Source organism: Marmota flaviventris, chromosome 15, assembly GCF_047511675.1.
Source record: "Marmota flaviventris isolate mMarFla1 chromosome 15, mMarFla1.hap1, whole genome shotgun sequence".
Lineage (NCBI taxonomy): Eukaryota > Metazoa > Chordata > Mammalia > Rodentia > Sciuridae > Marmota > Marmota flaviventris.
This window is the reverse complement of record NC_092512.1, coordinates 3,804,955-3,818,420: the sequence shown is the minus strand read 5'-3', so window position 1 is coordinate 3,818,420 and position 13,466 is coordinate 3,804,955. Positions and strand designations below refer to the sequence as shown.

Below are 13,466 nucleotides of genomic sequence, written 5' to 3'. Positions count from 1 at the left end.
GGCTTTAGCCTTCAGAAAAAAAGAAGTGGGGGAGAAACATACTGCTCATATACAATCTTTCCACTATTCTAGATAAGGTCAGGCAAGGCTCAGGGCAACCCAGAGTCCCAACCAGGGCAAGAACTAGGCCCCATCCCAACTCCACACCCTCTGATCAAGATGCCCTGTCATAAGTTGTTTGCTATGTCCCTCACATGTGCCAGTGATCCTGGGGATTTACTTCAACAGAGGAAAGGTAGGGTGTGGCCTGCAACCCACCGCAGAGGCTGCGCACAGGAGGAAGGACACTGGGACAGCAGGATGGAGGAGCACCTGGCTCTGCTGCACACACTGATGCGACATTTCTGAGTTAATCCTCGCGACAATCCCGCCAGAAGCCTCATTTTATAAAGATCCCAGGCTCGGTCAGCGTGGCAGAGCAGGGATTCGGGCACCAGGCAGTCGGCCCGCCCCCCAACTCGCATCTTTTTCAGCCCATGGCTGCGCTGTCTCCTGCAGACCAGCCCGAGGCTCCCCCAGGAACTGGGATGTGCAGCACAGATGGGGCTCACACGCAGGTGCAATATTTAACCCAACTCAATGGAGTCCTGGTGCTGGTCTGTTGCCATGTACCCTGCTAGGTGCTTAAGGGACACTGCGCTGGCCTTCAGGGGCTCACAAGAAGGCAGGAAGGAAGGCCAGCAAAGCAGCCCGAGCACATGCTAGGCAAGTGACAGGCAGTCCCCAGGGCCAGCTGTGCAGAGCTGGGCTCACAGGACTGGCTCATACCCTGGTGCTCAGAGCGCAGCACATGGCAGAGTGCACACGAGAGAAAAGACTACTCTTGGCACCGATTACCCACAGTCGCTGCTGCTTTAGACATTGCATGCGCCCATTTTTAAACATGCAATTTTGTGACATGCAAGATCCACATTGCCTTCATTTCAAGATGCAAAAAGAATCGTGCAGGGAAATGCCACCGCCCACCGCCCTGCTGGAGACCACAGAGCAAAGGAGTCACTGCATCAAAACCTGAGCTCAGATACAGGGGGGTGCAGTTCTGAATCCTGGCACTCCCTAAAGTTCTAAATTCTTGTTAAACTTACAACCAACTTGATAAATAAATGTAGCAATTTGAAAAATACCTAGCAGGCTTTTAACCCTTCCTTAACATAGCCTTTACTGCTTATCTGTGAGCACATGCTCCCTAAGGAGCTAAGCTGTCCCTCCCCTAGGGGGGATGAAGTTTCTCTAAATGACCCCGAGCAAGTGCTGTGGTTCCTCGAGAGCTAGGATTCCTATTAATAATGCAGCAGCCCCTACACCCTGCTCCCTCCTCTGAAGAGTGTATTTTCCACAAAGCTCAGCGTAGAAATGTCTAAGATTGGATCATTTATTCTAACAGGCCAGAAGAAATTGCTCCTCAGGAGAGAGGGAAGCTCAGCATTCAGACAGGGACAGCGTCGCCTGATCCATTTCAGTCTAGTCCCTAAGAACATTACCAGGCAGCTCTGTTAAAATGTGAATCTCAGAGGTAATTGATCTTATAAATAAAAGTCAACTGAGACCTATGTACACCCCAGAGGGAGAATGCTAAAAAAAAATTAATAACAATAATATAATGAGAATTCCATCTCACATTTATATTGTGCTGTGGCATTTAGAAGAAACAGGCTCTCCCATTTCATTTGATTCTCTTATCATCCTGATGAGGAGAGCGGAGCTGCTATGATCCCTGTGGCAAGGGCCAGGACAGCTGCAGCTAGGAGAGACAGACTCCACCATGACCACAAAGTCTGTCATGCAGGCTACAGGGCACGGGAACCAGCACCCAGGGCTGGGATGCCCAGCTCAGGCAAGCATGAATGGCACCTCTAGGCTGCAGTTGAGGCCCATCTCTTCCACCGGGCACCATGCATACCACACCAGCCACTGCACCCGCCTGCAGCAACGCCACTCTGAGGCTCTCTAAAGGGCAAAGGGAGGGCTGAACTCAACATACCTAGGCACTCCCTGGAATAGGCAGGCTTAAACAAAGAGGACTTCTCCTCTCCCTTTCTCTTCTAGAAAACTACCACTTAAAAACGATCAATATGCAAAACTGCAGAAATTATCAATACTAATGAGAGGGGCAGACACACAGACCATTCCAGGAACAACTAATCCACATCATTTATAGTTTGGTTTCATAATAGAATATAAAATTTTGTTTGTGCCAGCCATAGAGTGCTCCTCTGACGTATATGTGGCTCTGGTTTGCGGGAAGTCAGCTTGAATTTCCATGCAGGCTCAACCTGACGGGTACGTGCTCATCTACCTATCCACGCAGCAGCGCCTTGGAGCCAGGGCATCTGGATGGCAGCGTGGGCCTCCTGGGCCTCACTGTAATGCAAATGTGCTGAAACAGGCCATCTCCAGGGATGCATATGACTCTAACAAGAGATCGTGCTCACAGAACATCTTCGCCTGGGAACAAATGGAAGACCATGAGGTCCTATGGTTCTGTGTGGCACCGTGCATCAGGCTGACAAAGCTGAGTGTCACGGTGCACGCCAACCCCGCTTCGTCCATGCATTTCACATGGGTCTCTGAGAAAATAGAACTTCAGCCTGGCTCCAGATTTTTCAGAGTTCAAAACCTAGAGAGGAAATAAAAAATTGCAATGTGCTTCCCCTCCTCTACAACTCTGCATGGAATCCTAGTCATCTTTGGAATTAATACCCTATTCCACTTTCTATGATGTCTTCACACACCTCTCCAGGAAAACTTAGGTGCTGTCTTCAATTGTGTACCTAGTTTTTTGCAGAAGTATCACACACTAAGGCATGACTGACTGACCAATAAGGCATCTGAAGTGAACAGATCAATGACTTGCCATGTTTGTCCCCAACCCTACAAGCCATCCCCTGCCAAGACCAACAGCATTCCATCATGCCAGAAAGACACTCTTCCTTCTAGGGAGGCCGAATGTCCTGGTCTGCCCCAACTGAGGACCTTCTGGGGGGCAGGGAATGTAGATCCAAAGCCAGGGAAATCCAGGCAAACAGGGTAGCTGGTAACCAAGTCCCCTCCTGTCCCACCCACCCTCCAGTTCAGGTGGCATTTATCAAAGAAGAGGGTTCCCTGTCCTAGAACTCTGAACAGTGGAGTCTCACAAAGCATTTTCCTCTGTGGCTGGAGTTTTTTGATGAGCACCCTGATTCTGGTTTCTATCTGTGAGCACAGTTAGTCTCTCTGCAGGCACCAGAAGTTGCTCACTTCTAAGTGGAATCGCCACTGGGCTGGTCTTACCCCTGTGGAGGGCCTACTTGGGTTGTTTATACTTGAAGTTATTTATTAAGAATAAAGTTGTTACAAAATTCTTACAGAAATCTTTTTGTGGATATAGATTTTTATTTCTTGTGAGCAAACATCTAAAAATGAAGTGGCTAGATCATCAGAGAGGTTGCCTGAACGCTGAGGAGCTGCTGAACAGCTCCTGAAAGCTTGCCTTTCTGCACCTGCGGCAGCCACGCGCATGCGCTCTGTGCCACCTCCCTTCTCGAGGGCATTCGCCATCAGTTCTCCCGTCCAGCCATTCTGGTGAGCATCGAATTACATCTCGCTGTCGTTTTAACTTGTGTTTCCCTGATGCGGATCACTGTTCAGAGGTGTGTATGCCATGTGAGAAATATCTACTCCAGTATCACAGCATATTTTACAGTATGACTTGCCTTATGTGAAGAGAAGTTTTTAATTTCTGTTAAATTCATCTTTTGTCAACCTTTTATTTTATGGTTAGCAAGTTTCTGACCCCATCTAAGACATTCAAGATGCTGTGCTATGCTTTCTTTGAGGAGAAAGGACTCTGATTTTCCCCATGAAATGGTTTTTGCATCTTGCTAAAAGCAACTGCTGACAATCTAGCCTGCTGAACCCTTTGTCTATCTTTGCACCAATAACGCTCTGAACGTTACATTATGTTTTAAAATCGGATAGCTGCAGTCATCCAAACTTGTTCCTTTGTGTCAGGCAACCTGTCTATTCAAGGTCTGTTCCATTAAAAAAAAAAAAGAATTTAAATAGTTTGTCAAATTCTACTGGAAAACACACTAAGCTTTTGATTGGGGTTATAGTGAATTTATAATCCATGTTGGGAAGACTGACATTGTAATAATAATTAACTCTCCAGTTACTCAGGTCATTAACTTCTCTTACTCATGTTATATCATTATCTACTAGACATCAAATTTTTAGAAATTCATCCATAGTTTTATGTTTTAGACTCTATTAAACACACTGCTTCCAAAATTTCATTTTCAAAATGTTAGTTGTTAGATTATAGAAAGACAAATAATTTACAAATTTTGAGTGGTTTCTGCTAAATTTTTGGTAAGTTCTGATAATTTATTTTGAGTGGCAGATTTTTAGGATTTTTTAATTCACAATCATGCGGACCTTGCATGTGATCAACAACCACCTCACTCCTTTGTTTCCACCTTTTAATGCCATTATTTATTTATTTATAATCTTATTGTCCTGAGTAGGATTGCCAGAAAAAAATAACCAATACAGTGGTAACAGCCAACACACTCACCCAGTTCCTACTCCTGGAGAAAAGCAACCAGACCTGCACTGGAATGTGGCTTTCCCCAGAGGGCTCTCCACATGGCCTTTCTTGGGCTGAGTTCCCCCTGACCCAAGTTTATGTATGTTTTCAGCTAACTGTTGAATTTTGTCAAATGATATTTCTTCAGCAATTGCATAATATGATTTTCCTCTTTATTATGCTAATGTAATAAATTCCAATGATTGATTTTCCAGTAACGAAAATCCCTTACATTTCTGTGAAGCTTGAACGGCTCATGCTGTACTGTGTCCTTCACACACTACTGAAGTTGGCTTGATTAGCAGCACTCTGTTTTCATATCATACACGTATATCAGTGAGGCTACGGGTCTCAAGTTTCCCTTCTCGTGATGTCTCTATGTATGTTTGAGAGTAAAGTGATGCTGGTGGCATGGAACAGGAGGCAGGAGGGATTCCTCCCCACGTGTTTGCTTTCTTTTTTCTGCCCATATTTTTTAATTGGTGCTCTGTAATTATTCATAATGGTGAGATTCATCGTTACATATTCATGCATGCACACAATATAACAAAACAAGGAGGCCAGTATCATTCCCTAGTATTTCCCCTTTCCTCCCCTCCTCCCTCCCTGTTATGGATTAGATACGAGGTTTCTCCCCAAAGCTCAAGCGTGAGACAATGCGAGAGTTTAGAGGTGAAATGACTGGGTCATCAGAGCCTTAACCAAATCAATGCATTAATCCTTCGGAGGATTACCTGGGTAACTGTAGGCAGGTAGGGTGCGGCTGCAGGTCGGGAGTCCAGGGGACATGACTTTGGAGTTGATGTTTTGTGAGCTGAGCTTAGTCTCTCTGCTTCTTGAAGGCCATATCCTGGCCTGCTGTCCTCCACCACACTCTTCTGCCTCACCTCAGGCACAGGCCAATGGAGTCGGCTCCTATGAACTGAGATCTCTAGCCTCAATCAAACTTTTCTTCCCCTGATTGTTCTGGTCAGATCTTTTGGTCACAGGGATGAAAAAGCTGACAAAACACACCCTCCCCTCGATCCCTCTCCTCTCCTCTGCTGACCTCCCTTTGATTTCCATGAGATCCCCTGGCCCACCTTTCTCCTCCTTCTTCCTCTCTGGCTTCAACATGAGAAAACACACAACCCTGACCTTCTGAGTTTGGCTTATTTTGTTTAACACAATGGTATTAATTTCTTTCCATTCTCCTGCGAATGACATACTTTCATTTTCTTTATGGCTTAATAAAATCTCACTGTATATACACTCTTCATCCATTCATCCACTGATGCACAGAACTGGGCTGCTCTAAACATGGGTATGCAAGTACCACTGCAGATGATGACTTCAGCTCTTTAGAACACATATGAGGAGGGGCATAACTGGGTCATATGGTGGTTACAGGCCTAGTCTTTGGTGGAACCGCCATACCGATTTCCATAGTGGTTGTACTGATTTACATCCCAACAAGAGTGTTAAAATGATCCTTCTCCCCATCATCTCCAGCACTTATAATTATTTTTAATCTTGATGGCTGCCATTCTGACTGGTGTAAGATGAAATCTCAGTGTGGTTTTGATTTGCACATGATCACTGCTAAAGATGTTGATCATTTTTTCAAATATTTAATGGCCCTGTATATTTCTTCCTTCAAAAAGTGTCAGTGTAACTCATTTTACCATTTATCAGTGGGGCCTTTTTCCTGTTTTCTGAGTTATTTATATATTCTGGATATTAATCAACTGTTATAAGTTAGCAAATATTTTCTCCCATTCTGTAGGTTCTCTCTTCTTGTTCTTAGTTGCTTCTTTTGCTGTGCTGAAGTTTTTTGATTTGATGCTATTTCATTTGTAAACTCTTGGCATTATTTCCTGAGCTTTAGGGGTCCTATTGAGAAAGTCATTCCAGCATATATGTGCTGGAGTGTGGATCTTATGTTTTCTTCTAGGAGTTGCATATTTTCTGGTCTGATTCCTAGGTGTTCGATACATTTTGAGTTGGCATTTGTAAAGGGTGAGAGATAAGTTCTAATCTCATTCTTCTACATATGGATAACCAGTTTTCCCAGCACCATTTGTTGAAAGGCTGTCTTTTCTCTATGTTTTTGGCACCTGTGTCAAAGATGAGATGACTCTATCTGTGTGGGCCTGACTCGGTGTCTTCCATTTTTTACCATCGGTATATGTTCCTGTTTCCATGCCACTACCATGCAGTTTTTGTTACCATAGCTCTGTAGTATAATCTGAAGCTATGTATTGGGTTTTTTTCGCTTACAATAACTTTGGTTATTTTGAATCTTTTATTCTTTCAAATGAATTTTATGACTATTTTTCCTAGTTCTACAAAGAATGTCATTGGTGTTTTGATGGGGATTGCATTAAATGCATATATTGCTTTTGGTAGTATGGCCATTTTAACAATATCAGTTCTGCCTGCCTGTGAACCTGGGTGGCCTTTCCATCTTCTAATGTCTTATTTAATTTCTTTCTTCAATGTTACATAGTTTTCATTGTAGAGGTCTTTCTACTCCTTAGTTAGATTTATTCCTAGGGTTTTTGTTTATTTGTTTGTTTGTTTGTTTGTTGGGCTATTATGAATGGGATTGTCTTCCTGATTTCTGCCACAGTAGATTTGTTCTTTACTGCTGTATAGGAAAACCATTGAATTTTGTTTGTTGATTTTGTACCCTGCTACTTTGCTGAATTTGTTAATGAGATCTAGCGGTGTTCTGGTGGAGTTTTTCGGATCTTCTAAGTACAAGAGCATACCATCAACAAACAGTATTAATTTGAATTCTTCTTATTTTCTCTCTTTCATTTCCTTCTCTTGCCTAATAGCTCTATCTAAAATTTCTAGTACAATATTTAATAGGAGTGGACAGAGTGGACATTCCTGTCTTGCTCTAGATTTTAAAGGAAATGCTTTTAGTTTTTCCCCATTCATTATGATATTGAATTTGAATTTGTCATATACAACCTTTATAATGTTAAGGTACATTCTTTCCCTAGTTTCTTTAGTGTTTTTATTATGAATGGGTCCTAATATAATATATGCTTTCACTACATATATAAAAACAACTGAAGCAAACAATATATGGCATTAAAACAAACACCCAGTGCCTACTATGACGTCTCAACACTAGTTATCACAAAAATAGGAATAGTGGGGTCAGCAATTGCCAACAGCAAAAACAATAAATAGTCCTGACCTCAATCTGACATTAAACAGCATGTGTCAAGTATGTGATCCATCGTACCAGTAACTGCAAGAAAATGAATGGTAGACAGAGAAGTTACATAAACCAAATAGTCTAAAAGATGGCAAAAGTACAGTTTGTTAAGAGACAAAAAAAAAATGTGTTAGGAAGGTAGAAGAAAGTTTAAAATGTTCACAATGCAAATAGGAAAAAAATGCAGAAAAGATGTAAGAAGTAATGATGGTTAAAAAGAAGGAGAAAATTAGAAAAAGCAAATCAAAGAGAGAAAGGGGAGAATTTGTCTGTTAATGGGAGAACAAAGGAAGAGAAACAATACAAACAAAAAAACCACAAAAAACAAAAAATAAATAAACCAAAAATTATAACCCTCAAAAGATAAGGAAAAATAACTATCATAAAACTGCTAAAAATGAGAAAAAAAGGAACAAATTGTGTTTGTGCATGTGTGTATGTGTATCTCCATGGCAAGCACACACACACAAAAAAAAAAAAAAAGGGAAAAAGGATTCTTAATGAAAAGTTGAAGAACTATCTCTGTTGAGGTGTTCAAAACAGTCAACAAGAATGGAGGTCACTGCACATGCCCCGCTGTCCTTTCAGTTTCTTCTTGGGCTGTGTATATACACAGAGACAGAGGACGCACACACAAGTGAGAGAAGGGAGCTTGTCCGTGTGTGTGCAGGCTGGTTTACTAACCCCTTTCTAGTGACAAGTTGCTCTCCAAGCTGCCAGCTAGCGTGGCCTAAAACTGAACCTGGCTGAAACAGCTCTCAGCTTCTTTGTCACCAGTATGAGGAAGGACAGAATGGGAAGTATGATCAATTGCAGGTTTGTCCCAGTAGACTGGATGGAAACACGCCCAAGGTGAGGCTAAGAGTTCTGTAAGAGGATTTCTGACCCTGGACTTAAGTCTAATCAGGCATTAGGGACTTTGTTGGGTGATATGTGTTCTGGAGAAATTAGATCTACACAACCCTGGAGCCAAGCAGATGCCGATCTCTGCTAGGAGTCCAGGTATCAGGAGCCTCCCAAGAATTCTACTTGTGGAGCAGGAAAAATAACCCTCCGCACACTCTACTGCCCACAACCCAGCCTTCCCAGGCTTAGTCCATGAGTGTATTTGCCCTTGCCTGTTCAGTTTCCCGACCCTCTTCTGCTGGTCACGTGAGCCACCAGACTCACGGGAAAGCAAGTTTCACTCCACTCCATTTCTCTGACCTGAATCACCCTGGGTACAGTCTCCTCTGGTCTGTCTCACTCACCTTCTGCTAGGCACATCCTAAGCCACATGGTAGGTGCTTGCCACAACAGTATGGAAATGTTTGCTATGACCTCCTGGCCTCTGGCAGCAGCAGGCAACTGTGGCTTCCTTAAGATGCATCTTGCCTCAGCTGCCTGCTTGTCAGTTGAGAAACACAGAGCACTTTCACACAGCCATTGGCTGTACAGTTAGATCAGCTGAGTTAAACTGCTTTTACAGGTTTTTCTATGCCAAATTTGCTCTTTGTGGTTTTTCTCTCTGTTGTGTCATCCCTCCCCTCTGCACTATTGCTGCTGCCACAACCAGCTGGGCCCCAATGTGCTGCTTCTTGTTCTCTATTCAATGCACCTGGATTTCCTAGTCTCTAAGAGACTCTGACTGTCACTGTTGAATTTCAGTGAATGCTCACTTTCACCAACCTCATTGAGAACCAGTTTTCCAGTGCTTGAATCCTGAGCCATGGAACTTGAAATGCAGCCTGGACTTTATAGTTCACAGTCCTAACTGATCTTCTGGTCTTTTGACATTCTACCAAAATCACCCATTAAGCTCTGCTTACAACAATATAAAGCTTTTCCAGTTCGCATCTCTAAATGTGTCAAAATTCCTCCCACAAATTCTAAAAAGTTCCAAAAATTTCATAACAGCATGATCAGGTTAGACACAGTAGACACAGCAATGACCCCACTCCCTGAACTAATTTCTGTTTTAGTCAGCTTTTTTGCTACTATAACCAAAAGACCTGAAGAGAACACTTTTGAGGCAGAACATTTTATTTGAGGATCATGGTTTTTAAGTTTTTAGTCCATAGACGGCCTGCTCCATTCCTTGGGGATCACAGTGAGGCAGAGCATCATGACAGAAGTGTGTGACATTTCCAGAAAGAAACTGGAAACATGGCACCAGGAAGCAAAGAGAGAGCTTCCCTCCCCACAGACAAAATATAAACCTCACTGGCACGCTCCCAATGACCCATCTCCTCTAGTCACATCCACCTGTCTATCCTTAACCCCCAGATGATCCTTAGCAAAGGGTTAACACACTGATTAGGTCAGAAATCTCATAGCCCCATCATTTCACCTCTAAGCTCTCTTGCACTGTCTCACTCCTGAGCTTTTGGGAGACACTTCATAGCTAAACCGTAATACTGACTTTATACATTCTTTTTTCATAATTTCATTGATACCTACACTTTATTTCTGCTGTTTGCTCTGAGTACATTGAGCTCTTCTTTAATACAGAAGCTATATCACTGATTTTAAGCCATTCACCTTTTCTAATAAAATAGTTTACTATTCTATGACTATTAGGTGGAATTGGTTAACAGGATTATCTAAGTTTGCTATAGTTTTCTGGGGTTTTGTTCTTTTAATTGTTTCTTTGTATTTGTCTACTTGTTCTATCAAATATTAAGAGGGGAAAAAAGTCCCAAAATATCCAACTATGATGTGCAGCTATGCATTTATCCCCTCAGTATGTCTGTTTTATTTTGAAATTCTGTTTTTAAATACACTTGCATTTTGGGCTACTTTCATTACAGATTGTCTTATCTGCCTCTTTTTATGCTGAAAGAGTATCTGTATAATGTTAATATACTCACACCAACTTTCTAATATTATTGTTTAGTTTGGGGTTTTTTATTTTTCTTTTTTGGTACTGGGGATTTAGGCCATAGTTGCTTTACCACTGAGCTAGATTCCCATTCTTTTTTATTTTTTTCTTTTCAGACAGGTTATTGTTAAGTTGCTGAGGTTAGCCTTGAACTTGCAATCCTTCTGCCTCAGCCTCCTACGTTGCTGGGAACATAGGCATTCACCACCATGCCAAACCAGATGCATGATGTTTTCCCCTACCTTTTAACTTTTACACTACACACATTTAACGTCGTTTTCTTGTAAAAAGGCATTTTACTTTCTCTAATTCCGAATACTCCTCCTGCAGTTCTTGAGATGCAGGTGCAGGCCTATCACATTGCTATTGGTTTCCTACTTGACTAAATGTTCCTTGTTCCACTCTTGATACCTCTTCCTCTTTGGTTGAATTAGATATTGCTAATATTCCATTTTATCTCTTGTACCCTCTTGCCCACATCTAGATGGCTGCTCTGGAGAGTGCCACATGCCTGGTACCTCTGCACTCTGACCTCATACAGCAGCCTGGCACCTTGCGTGTAACATTAGCACTTCTAGCACCCACCCATTCTTTTAAAGAAATTAAGAATGAGAGGAACAAACCCTTTTGTTTTGTATTCGCTTATTCACTGTTTCTTGAGCTCTTCCCTCCTTTGTGTACATTCACATTTCCTTTTAGTGCTAATTCTGCCTGATGTGCACTGCGCTCCCCCCACCTCCTACCCCAGCAAGTGGCTCATACAGTGCCTGTCACTTCAGAGGTAGTGGCTTAAAGCGTAAGTGAATGTATTCCCAGGACATTTGGCAAATGCTTTCCCAGAAGTACCAGGAAGGTACACAGAACCCATGGAGAGAACAGCCCCCTCTGCTTGATTATGCTCAGGAAAACCCTACAGGAATGATAACATACATCTCTAGGACAAGCAGATATTTCCCAAAAGGTTAAATCAAAGAATGACAATTTAAGAAAAAGAGAGATTTTAGAAAAAGAATGTGGCACAAGCTCCCGGAAGTCAAGCGCTGAGCAGGGGTGGTGAGGAGCAAAGCCGCTCTGCAGGGCGTGTGGCGGCCAGGGCGAGGCCCGAGTTGTGGGCGTTGCACACATCTCAGGGGGGCTCTGGTCCTGTGCCTCACGAGCACTGGGAACCTGTGCAAGGGCAGCCATGGGGGACATTCGTACTTAAGGGACTCTGCACAAAAAAAGACTGCAGGCAGGGGATGGACTGGGCCTCTTCCCACAGCAGCAAAGATACAGCAGGACATCCAGGAGGGACACACAGGGTCATCCAGAGATGCTGGAGAGGGCACTTGGTGATAAACTAGATGTAGGGATAACAGAGGAGGATTAGAAGTCAAACCTCAATCCCAAGTGCAGGGGACAGAAACACATGGGCCAGAAGAACAGAGGGAGGGCTGTGGGCCAGAGATCAGGATCCAACCCCATGTCAGCCAAGGACCAACCTGTCCAGATCTGTCCAAAGACCACCACGTAGCAGAGTTTCTCCTCGACTTAAATTGCCATTTGGAACCACAGGGGCCATGACGTGGAAGCCAGGTATCAACAGGGGAAAAAAGAGCCCAGGAATAACCTGTGCCATTTGGAGGATTATTTATATGGGTGACGTCAGCAGGAGGTGAGGGACCAGGACATAAAGGCGCAGCAGGGTTATGCGAAAACAGCTCTGATGCACAGGGAGACTGGCACATCCTAACAGCCCTGGTAGGGTCCTGGCCAAGCTTCCCAGGGCCGAGCACTCTAGGCTCTGTACAAATTCAGAGCAGAAGCAAGCCTTGGCAGCAAAGCCAGCCACTGTACACACTGCGCACATGACAGCGGATGAAAGGTGACACCAAAAGGCCCAGCTACACCATTAATTTTTGCTGATGGTTTTCTCCAATGGCTGAGAAGAAAAAGTCTTTCCCCTACACCAAAATCACACTTATTATTTGGGGCTTTATCAACTTAAATGGACTTTAATGTCAACATCAACATGGACAGAACATACCTCTATTTTACACAGAAGAACAAGGCAGACAGATGAGAGCACTGCCTGGGGGATACTCTTCACCAACGGCCTGCAGTGGGGTCCAGGGCAGACAGGCAATGGCTGTCACCACTGCTCCTCAGCCATTAAGAACAAATACTCCTGTCCCAGCCCACCCTCCCCAGAAACGAGCACGGCACAGCTGAGCCAGAGAACCTGGTCGAGTTCAGCAGTGACAGGCACCTGCTCCCTGGAGCCTGCACAGGCCCGAGTTCCACGGCTCTGCAGTTGCAGGGGCTCCTCCCAGGCTTCCTGAGCCCACTGCTTCCACTGTACCACAAGTCAAAGTTTGGAATGAGAACTCATCACTCTCCCACCCGAGAGAAGAATATCCCTAGCACCTCTTGCCACTTCTAGCCTTGAAGCAGACAAACCAACCAACTCCTTTCCCCTGAAGGGAGATCAGGACAGGAAAAGGCAGTCCCAGAGAGAGTCACTGAGCAAGAAGGCCTCCCTGGGCAGGAATGACCTGACACTCCCTGTACATGCTGGGAGCTGCTTACAATGCTGGACAGTGGGACCATTAAAAAAAAAAAGCATTACGCTCAGTGGGCACCAGAAGTAGCATAGACAGAAATTCTGGGCTCATCCAGGGGCCCCCAAGACATGTAGCGCTCTCTCAAGCCCCTGTTAACAGCAGAGGTGACCCAGGTCAGAGAAAGGCACCTAAACAATTAGGTCCATACAAAGGAGGGCCAACAGAAGCCCAGCAAGCCCACCCACCTCCCAGCACCTTCAGAATGGAGAGAACCTGACCCAG

General features: G+C 43.9%; 1 protein-coding gene across 1 annotated transcript in view; it reads right to left on the bottom strand.

Moving 5' to 3' along the window:
- The window catches only part of Trappc9 (trafficking protein particle complex subunit 9), a 501,861-nt gene that overhangs the window by 202,225 nt on the left and 286,170 nt on the right, over positions 1–13,466 (bottom strand). The window lies entirely within an intron of this gene.